Genomic DNA, 10,493 nt, shown 5'->3' on the forward strand with positions numbered 1-10,493 from the left:
CACCAATGATCTTCCTTCTGATTTTCTGTCCAGCGTGGCCTTAAGAGTTGCCAGTTTGAATTTATCAGAAGTACAAAGGCATCTTGAAAGTGACCAACAGCACTAAAAGAAAAACAGAAATGATCTTTATAAATATAGAACTCAAGAACCGTGCTATTTGTTATGAGGCTGTAACAAAACAAAAACAAAAGTGGGTTAATCAGCAAAATGGGAGTTTTACAGGAAACCCACAGTCTCCAGTATTAAAACCACAAGTTGGAGGAGGAAAAACCCAACAACCCCACCCAGGCCTAATGTTCTAAAATATTCCACAATAAACACTTTACCTCTCAGGTACACTGAAGTGCAAAAACATAGTGGACGATCTACCTGTTGAACTGTCCACACTGGGCAAGTTTTTGAAAGTAAGCCAATTGTAAGAATTAGCACACCTTCTCTCTCTCTCTCTCTCTCTCTCTCTCTCTCTCTCTCTCTCTCTCTCTCTCTCTCTCTTTGGGGGGGCACTGGGGATTGAACCACTGAGCCACATCCCCAGCTCTTTTTTTATATTTTACTTAGAGACAGGACCTCACTAAGTTACTGAGGCTGGCTTTGAACTCACGATCCTCTTGCCTCAGCCTCCTAAGCCACTCGATTACCAGCATGCGCCACCAAACAAGCTAGCACATCCTCTTCTTGAAATGGTTACACTAATTTCAGTTCTTCCTGACATCTATTAAAGTCCACCACGTGGCATCAGCAGCCATAAGATCTGAAGAGATCAGATATCCACTTGTTTTTTTCCTGATTTCGGATTAGGGCTACACTTAGAAGTTCAGGAATGATAGGGACTTCAAAGGATCTTTGAAAGAAGGGAAAGTAAACTGAGTTTTCAAACTGAACCAAAGGGCTCAGCTAAAACCAGGCCAGATTTGTGGCTGTGTTTGGGTGACCCTACATTTAATCTCAGTTCCATGTCAGGCACTATATGAAGATACAGCCTGAATTTCCTAAACTGAGTATAACTAATTATAATTATTAAGCCCTCAGAAAAACAAGAGCTGTATATGACAGAACTTTTGTCTACTTTCTAATTTTTACTATTTAAAATGCTTTAAAAAATTCAAGTATTATTTCATTTTTAAAAACAACTTTATAACTTGACAATTGGTTCTATAACTAATAGGTGCTATTCTGAAAAAGAAGATCAAATACCATTAGTTCTGACCATACTAGATTTAAAGAGATTTGAAATGAGTTTTAAACAGCAGAATTAACACTGATACTTTTAAATATTTCATTAGGAAGTCAATTGTGAAGATCAATAATACAAATGAAAATAAAGTTGACCATTATTAGTTTAGAATAACGTTAAGAAAGGTATTCAGACTTTTTACCATTGAGAACTAAGGAAAGTGTGGATCATTTAGTGCTGAGATTCTTGGTAACATCCTGCACCCCTTCAGAGTACCTCTCATGCTGCCAGTTTTCTTCAGTGAATCAGGCGTCCAGTGATGGTGATATGTCCCTTGAAGCTTTTTTAAAAATCTGTGAAATGAAAAGAGAAATGCATGAAGGGATATAACTATATGTGTACTTGCAGCACACAAGAAAGCATGCTGGTTCTCTTTGTATAGATGTACTTTTTTTCCCCTCAAAATTATGGCAGATTTCTATCTTTTAAAATTTGCTTCTCTATAATTGTATTTTCCTAATGCTATGGTTGTGGTTGGTAAAGGTGTGAAAACATACTGACATTTAGATCTCCCCCCAACGCCCGAAGTGTTAGAGGATCGAACCTGGGGCTTTTGCATGCTAAATAAGTGCTTTACCACTAAGTTACAACTCCAGCCATAGGCTGAGCATTTTGAAAGGAAGCTCCAGCATCATTTCCCAAAATGTGTGACAAGGGACAGTTTAATGTTCAAGATGATTGGAAATCCAACATATCCCACCCTCACTGTGAAACTTCCCAATGCTCACTGGCATATTAATGATAATCCTATAATTGAATAAGCTGCTTGTCTCATTTTCTTCCAACTACCTTAACTATTAGAAAGCAAACAATTCTGGTAAAATAAGGATTTCCATCACTAAAATATCAAAACAAGAAACAACAATATGCCCCTGAGCAATTCCTGCCCAATCTTTAGCAGACCATGAAGCTACAGCAGAGCCTTACAGGGGCCTCAAACTATAAACATAGAAAAACTCATCTAAAAAGTCACTAAACAAACACAACAAGTCCTGGGCAGGGTAAGAGTAGAGGTCTGATTGCCAAAATTGACATATTATAAAATGTCCAGTTTCAGCAAAAATATTACAAGGTATGCAAAAAACAAAACAAAACAAAACAAAACAAAAAACCCACAAAAGTTCAACCCACATATAAGGGGAGAAACAGTCAATAAAACTAATCCCCAAGGAAGCCCAGGCATTGGATTTAACTAAACAAAGACTCAGAATGACATTTAACCAGCTGAGAACTTTAGTAAAGGGAATTTACAAAACAGAGCCAACAGAAGTCTGGAAATGCACAGTTAAAATAACTGACTGAAAAAGCTGGCTGTGGGGTTCCAACAGCAAGTTTGAAATGACAGAAGAAAATTCAGTGAAATTCAAGACAGGCCAACTGAGAATATATATAGTCTGAGGAGCAACAACGACAACAAAAAAGTAAAAAAAAAAAAAAAGTAAACAATGCCTCAGAGAACTGTGAGACACCATCAAGCAGACCAACAAATAGCAATTAGAGTCCAGGAAGGAGAGCAGAGAAGAGGGAAGAGGGGAGGGGGCAGAAAGAACATCTGAATAATGACTAAAAACTTTCCAAATCTGACTTTAAAAATACTCATCTGTACATCCAAATAGCTTGAAGAAGTCCACATATGCAAAATGGTATAGCTGGTTTGGCAGGCAGTTTGGCAGTTTCTCTCAAAGCTAAGAGTAGATTAACCATTCAATCTAGCAATCAAAGTCCTGGTACTTACCCAAGAGGAGTTATAAATGGATATGTACACACAAACCTACATAGGCATGTTTATAGCAACTTTGTTCATACTTGCCAAATTTTTGAAATAACCAAGATATCCTTCAAGAGGTGAATGCATAAACAATTTGGGATACATCCACCTAATGATAAAAGGAAATGAGCTATTTAGCCACAAAAGATATGAGGAACTTTAAATACATGCTGCTAAGTGAAAGAAGCCAGTCTGAAAAGATTACATACTCTAAGATTTCAATCATGACATTCTGGAAAAGTCAACACTACAGAGACAATAACAAGATCTGTGTCTGTTACAGTTTGGGAGGGGAAAGGAGGAAGTGATTAATAGGTAGGGCACAGGTCAGTTTTTAGGGCAATGAAGCTATTCTGTATGATACTGAAATGGTGGCTAACTGATGTTACACATTTGTCAAAACCCACAGAATAAAACGCAGAGTGAATTGTCAATGAGAATTATCAATAGTTAAGTGATTAGGGCTGGGTATATAACTCAGTGGTAAAGCACTTGCCTAGCATGTACAAGGCCATAGGTCTAATCCCCACAATACACACACACACACACACACACTGAAAATAATGCACAAAGGAGCCTGAGGGTGCAACTCAGAATGCTTTCCTAGCCTATGCAAATTCCTGGACTCAATCCCCAGCACTGTATTTCTACTTTTTTTTTTTTAAGTAGAAATACAGATTCAATTCTAACAAACATACCATACTAATGCAAGATGCTAATAATAGGGGAAACAGAATGAGGGGGTATGTAGGAACTCTGTCCTTTCTATGAAATTTTTCAGTACACCTAAACTGCTGAAAAAAATAGTCTACTAAAACCAAATAAAAACTAATTTGCAGCTGGGCGTGGTGGTGTACACCTGCAATCCCAGAAATTTGGAGGCTGAGACAAGATGATCAAAAGTTTGAGACCAGCTACAGCAACTTATCTAGACCATCTCAGAATAAAAAATTAAAGCAAAAGGGCTGGAGACATAGAATGCCCCTGGGTTCAATCCCTAGTACTTCAAAAAATAAAAAAATAAAAAATAAAATCACAAATCCTAGTTCAATGAGATCCAAAGAGTACAATCTCAAAAACACCTTTACATAGTCCCTTCATAATCAAACTGTTGAAAAACAAAGAATCTTGAAGATGTAAAATGATTATGCCATGGGTCCTGAAAAATCACTAACAACTTCAAATAAAAAACAATGGGTACCAGAAGGTCGTGGATGTTATATTCAATATGCAGAAAGAAAAAGACTATCAATTGTAAATTCTATAATTAGCAAAATCATTCAAAAAATGAGAAAGTAATACACTCCTAAATAGACAAAACTAAGAGGATTCACCAACAGAAATACCCTCCTAAAAGTACTAAATGGAGTCCTTTATTTTATTTTATTTTTAAGAGAGAGTGAGAGAGTGAGAGAGAGAGAGAGAGAATTTTTTTTTAACATTTATTTTTTAGTTCTCGGCGGACACAACATCTTTGTTGGTATGTGGTGCTGAGGATCGAACCCGGGCCGCACGCATGCCAGGCGAGCGCACTACCGCTGAGCCACATCTCCAGCCCAAATGGAGTCCTTTAAACTGAAATGAAAAGATGCTGGATGGTAACTCAAATCCACAGGAAGAAATAAAAAGCAGCAGTAGAGGTATGTAAGTAAGTAAAACATACAACAGTACAAAAGTTAATTTCTTTGTAACAATTTTCTTTTCCTATTTGACTTAAAGGACAAACACACAATCTAATGAGAGATGTTTTGATTTTATATATTTACCACCATGGTAAATTCAGAAGGGAAATCATTAAAAGAAATTTTAATTAACCATTAACATACTTTCAGCACCTAGAACATTTGCCCACATAAAAATTGGCTAAGAAATGGGAAAACACAATTTCACACAGGATGAAAAGAAGTTTCAAGAGAAATAAAACTTGCACATGCTATATAGTATTTTAATGCACCTTTAGTCATCCAAAAATTTTTAGTTTAACTAGAAAACACTACCTAGGAAGGAATGGAACAAAATAATTCCCCATGCAAAGAAAAGTCGACACCTACAAGCAATGACCCTTCATCTGTGACTTTAAAAAACTAAAACAAGGAAGTATAAGGATACTAAGTTCGCTTTTTCGCAACGGGTTTGCCGCCAGAACACAGGTGTGGTGAAAACCACGGCTAAATCAAAGCCAAAATGGGAAAGGAAAAGACTCACATCGGCATCGTTGTCACTGGACACATAGATTCGGGCAAGTCTACCACTACTGGCCATCTGATCTACAAATGTGTTGGGATCGACAAAATAACCATTGAAAAATTTGAGAAGGAAGCTGCTGAGATGGAAAAGGGCTCCTTCAAGTATGCCTGGGTCTCGGATAAACTGAAAGCTGAACGTGAGCGTGGTATCACCATTGACATATCCCTGTGGAAATTTGAGACCAGCAAATATTATGTGACTATCATTGATGCCCCAGGACACAGAGACTTTATCAAAAACATGATTACAGGCACATCTCAGGCGGACTGTGCTGTCCTGATTGTTGCTGCTGGTGTTGGTGAATTTGAAGCTGGTATGTCCAAGAATGGGCAGACCCGTGAGCATGCCCTTCTGGCCTACACACTGGGTGTGAAACAACTAATCGTTGGTGTTAACAAAATGGATTCCACTGAGCCACCCTACAGTCAGAAGAGATGTGAGGAAATCATCAAGGAAGTCAGCACCTACATTAAGAAAATTGGCTACAACCCTGACACAGTAGCATTTGTGCCAATTTCTGGTTGGAATGGTGACAACATGTTGGAGCCAAGTGCTTATATGCCTTGGTTCAAGGGATGGAAAGTAACCCATAAAGATGGCAGTGCCAGTGGAACCACATTGCTTGAAGCTTTAGATTGCATCCTGCCACCAACTCGTCCAACTGACAAGCCTTTGTGTCTGCCCCTCCAGGATGTCTACAAAATTGGTGGTGTTGGTACTGTCCCTGTGGGCCGAGTGGAGACTGGTGTTCTCAAGCCTGGCATGGTGGTCACCTTTGTCCAGTCAATGTCACAACTGAAGTAAAGTCTGTTGAAATGCACCATGAAGCTCTGAGTGAAGCTCTTCCTGGAGACAACGTGGGCTTCAATGTCAAGAACGTGTCTGTCAAAGATGTTCGCCGTGGCAATGTTGCTGGTGACAGCAAAAATGACCCACCAATGGAAGAAGCTGGTTTCACTGCTCAGGTGATTATCCTGAACCATCCAGGCCAAATCAGTGCTGGCTATGCTCCTGTACTGGATTGTCACACAGCTCACATTGCTTGCAAGTCTGCCGAGCTGAAAGAAAAGATTGATGGCCGTTCTGGTAAGAAGCTGGAAGATGGCCCTAAATTCTTGAAATCTGGTGATGCTGCCATCGTTGACATGGTTCCAGGAAAGCCCATGTGTGTTGAGAGCTTCTCTGACTATCCTCCTCTGGGTCGTTTTGCTGTTCGTGAGATGAGGCAGACAGTTGCTGTGGGTGTCATCAAAGCAGTGGACAAGAAGGCTGCTGGAGCTGGCAAGATCACCAAGTCTGCCCAGAAAGCTCAGAAGGCTAAATGAATATTACCCCTAATACCTGTCACCCCAGTCTTAATCAGTGGTGGAAGAACGGTCTCAGAACTATTTGTTTCAATTGGCCATTTAAGTTTAATAGTAAAAGACTGGTTAATGATAACAATGCATCGTAAAACCTTCAGAAGGAAAGGAAAATGTTTTGTGGACCATTTTGTTTTTTTGTGTGTGGCAGTTTTAAGTTATTGGTTTTTAAAATCAGTACTTTTTAATGGAAACAACTTGACCAAAAATCTGTCACAGAATTTTGAGACCCAGTAAAACAAAGTTTAATGAGAAAAAAAAAAAAAAAAAGGATACTAAGTTCTAAAAATAAGAAAACAGACTCTGTTCTTTTATACTTCTAATAACTAGGAGAGCAGGTCAAGGAAGAGGACCATCAAGAAAACATCCAGCGCTCCTCTGGTGACCACAGAGTCGCTACAAATGTTTGAACACAAAACTAACAGCCTCTGGGTCAAGGAAAGGGTGCTTTTGAGTACTTGATGGAATGTGAAGGCAGGCAATGACCCTGGGGGGAGAGAGAGGAGGCAGCAAACAGAATTGGAGAAGTAAAAGGTGAGAAGTAACTGGTTAAGCAGACCCATGAATCCCTGCCTGACTGGAGGAACCAGCTCTAATTACACTACAGGATCTTCAAAGGGTTCAGGAACCAGAGACCCTGCAGCTCTGAAGGAAGGCTTGGCAGCTGTTTATAGCGCAGGTAGGTCTCCACCTCAAGCCTGGCAGAGGTCCCCAGGCTGGGGCATACCAGGCACCAGGGAAGGCAGGGTTCCCATCCAGCAAACAGGATCACAGGCACAACATCTTCCCCATTCCTAACCAGTCTGCCCCTCTCAGTTCTCAGAAACGTGTCAAGCCAAGGAAGGAGTTTCATTTACTGGGAAATCCAATTAAGCCAAGAGAAAAAAAAATAACTGTGTTGTTTACCCTGGGAATACCTTAAAGTTCAAAGGAAGTGGGCTGTTTGGAGAGAAGAAAACTATTCATAATATAGTCAGATACTGCTTTCAATAAAAATAAATAGATAGCTGGGTATGGTGGCACACACCGTAATCCTAGTCATTCAGGAGACTGAGGCAAGAGGACTGCAAATTTTTGATCAGTTTAGTGAGATATATCTAAAAATAAAAAATGAAGAAGGAGTGTACATGTAGTTCAGTGGTAGAGGCTCCCTGGGTTCCATGCCTGGTAGTACCATATACACACACACACGTACACACACACACACACACACACACAAAAGCAGGGGTGGAAACCATTGATTAAATAATTTGAGAATACTTCCAAAAATGAAGGAATTGCAAAATCCCCTGAAGTCCCAGTACAATGGATAAAATTAGACCCATACCAAGGTACATTGATTAATCGGTCATGAAATATCAGAATACTGGGAAAAAAAGACTATCACACAAGCTTCCAGAGAGTGGATCAGACTAAGCCACATAAAATGAACTCAGAGGCAGACTGTCTTCATACCTTACAAATCCAACTACAAAAAACAAAAGACAACAGAGCAATTCCTTCAAAGTGCTCATGAAAACCAAATCCCAGCTCAGAATTCTTATAATGGGATGAGCTACCAATCAATATAAGTGTAAAATAAAAACATTTGCTGGCTGGCAAAGTCTCAAAATGTCCTTATGCACCTTTTCCCAGCAAGCTACTAGAGAACATGCCCCATCATTGGGATGAGGAAGATGTAGCTCAGAGGTAGAGTGCTTGTTTAACATGTGCAGGACTCCAGGTAGGATCCCCAGCACTGAAAACAAAGTAAAACATAAATACCACCCTACCACCAACAAAAACCCCCAAGCATTAACCAAGAATGGGGAAGTCATAGTAAGAATCAAAAAATGGATCTAGCACACCAAGAAAGAAAAGGGAACCCCCAGGACTACAGGGAAGGGACATTCTAGGCTGAACGCATAAGAAACCAAGGAGAACCACAGCAGACCAGAGCAGGTCCAGAAGCTCCAGGAGTGATGCCCTCAAGAAGATAAAACTAATGGGATAACTGATGGAAATCAACATGCCGAAACCTGATTTTAAAAATGGGCAGAATTTTAGGGTTGAATTTGTAATAAACTACCTTGAAAACAAAGCAAATGAAGCAATAACTTTGGACTAGAAAGATAATTTGAAGATAATTTTGGACTCCAAAGGAAAGCAGAGTCATGCAATAATGGGGGGAAAAAGCAATTACAATGTACCCCATGGTTTAGCTAAGAACATCAGGGTTTTAATAATGTAAAAACTATCAATCTAAATTTGAGAAAACTATGTTCAAGATGCTGGTTTTCATCCCTAGGGCCAGGAGAGAGAGGGGGAGGTGGGGGGGAGAGGGAGGGAGAGAGAGAGAGAGACATTTTTAATAAAACAGATTAGGAGCAATGAAACAACAGGAATGATGGGTTGGAAAGGGTTAGAGTGCCCAGCACCATATAGTTAGCTGTAGCACCATGTTTTAGATTACTTTTCTGCTGCAAGTTAAAGGGCCCTTTTTGAAATTTATTCCACCACCAAATGCTCTTTGTGTGCAACAACTCAAGGTAGTAAGATTCAGATGGGAGAATAAAGTAGGGGTAAAGATCATAACCTAGTGAAAAACTATTTTCATAGTGATAACTGCATGAGCAGATGCATGTACAAAGTTTCCAAACCACTAATTATCAGATCTAGATTCCAGCTTGAAATAAGCAAGAAACACGAGAAGACCTACAACATAAAAAAAGAAAAGCTATAGTGACATTTTAAAACAAAATCTATTAGATATGACTAGCATATACTTCTGTATTTCAAAATGAACCAGACGTTAACAACTCATATCCATCCCAGTACCATAAACTTACTAAATTAGTAAGTTAATTTGGAAAACACCACTATATAGAGAAGAAAATGAAAAAGTCTTAAAAAGTTTAAAGAAATGAGCTACATGTGGTTCAGGCTACATTTTCCTTAATCCCTTTGTTAATAATCAAAGGAAAAGTAAAATAAGAGTAAGAACAGTATATTTCTAATTATAAATTAATATAGCAAAATTCTACCTACTGTACCATTTTTTTTTTTTTTTGAAAATGGTAGAAATACTCTTTCACCAAAAAAACTACACTTGCACATACACACATACCTAGAAAGATATACACACATATCTCTGCATCTGGATGGGCATGCACAAAGAGCTGGTGGCTAATCAGGGTCCACACCCTATTGCCTCTGTAACAGGAAGCATGGTCTAGGTTTGTTCAGTTGGCTTCTAGTCCCAGTGAATGAATACTCTGGGTTGTATTTCACCCACACTCCAAGGACTATTGTTCTGTAAACCAGAGGCTACTGTGAATGAAGCAAAATACCAACTACTGTGTTTGAGGCCAAAGCCATTCAGTCTTAGGATACTGACTCAAGCGAGGGAAAGAGCCCCCAATATCACCTGAAGCAGGTCAAGAAAAGGAGCAGGAAGAAGATGAGACTGAAGACGGAGGCCTTGCCATTCAGTGTGGAGTTCTTCTTTCTTAACATTGGCAACTCAGTAGCTTTATTTGATCTCAGGGTATCTGGCCTCTGGGCCCCTCACATTCTTGACCTGTTTGGAGGGTTGTCTCTGATGCCTGTCACTCAGCTTCTCTGAGGTTCTTTTTTAAATTTTTATTTATTTTAAAATTTGTTCTAATTGAGGTTCTTTCTTGATAAGCAACATAGCATAAATTTGGGGTATCAGATTACACGGGTTTGAATCATAAGTCTTCTGCTCACTTAGCTACACGACCATGGGAAAACTATGTAATTTCTTTATGCCTTGGTTCCTCATCTGGAAGACAACATATTCTGTGTAGGGTGTTCATAGAGATTCCTTATGCTAATATATGTAAATCACTTGGGAGAGTTTCTGGAGACATTAAGCTCTCCA

The 10,493-nt window shown here is 39.2% G+C and overlaps 1 pseudogene; it reads left to right on the top strand.

The window, feature by feature from the left end:
* Positions 1–5,186: 5,186 nt before the first annotated feature.
* On the top strand, positions 5,187–6,823 carry LOC113186551 (elongation factor 1-alpha 1 pseudogene; annotated as a pseudogene).
* The last annotated feature ends 3,670 nt before the right edge of the window (positions 6,824–10,493 follow it).

This window comes from Urocitellus parryii, chromosome 4, assembly GCF_045843805.1.
Source record: "Urocitellus parryii isolate mUroPar1 chromosome 4, mUroPar1.hap1, whole genome shotgun sequence".
Lineage (NCBI taxonomy): Eukaryota > Metazoa > Chordata > Mammalia > Rodentia > Sciuridae > Urocitellus > Urocitellus parryii.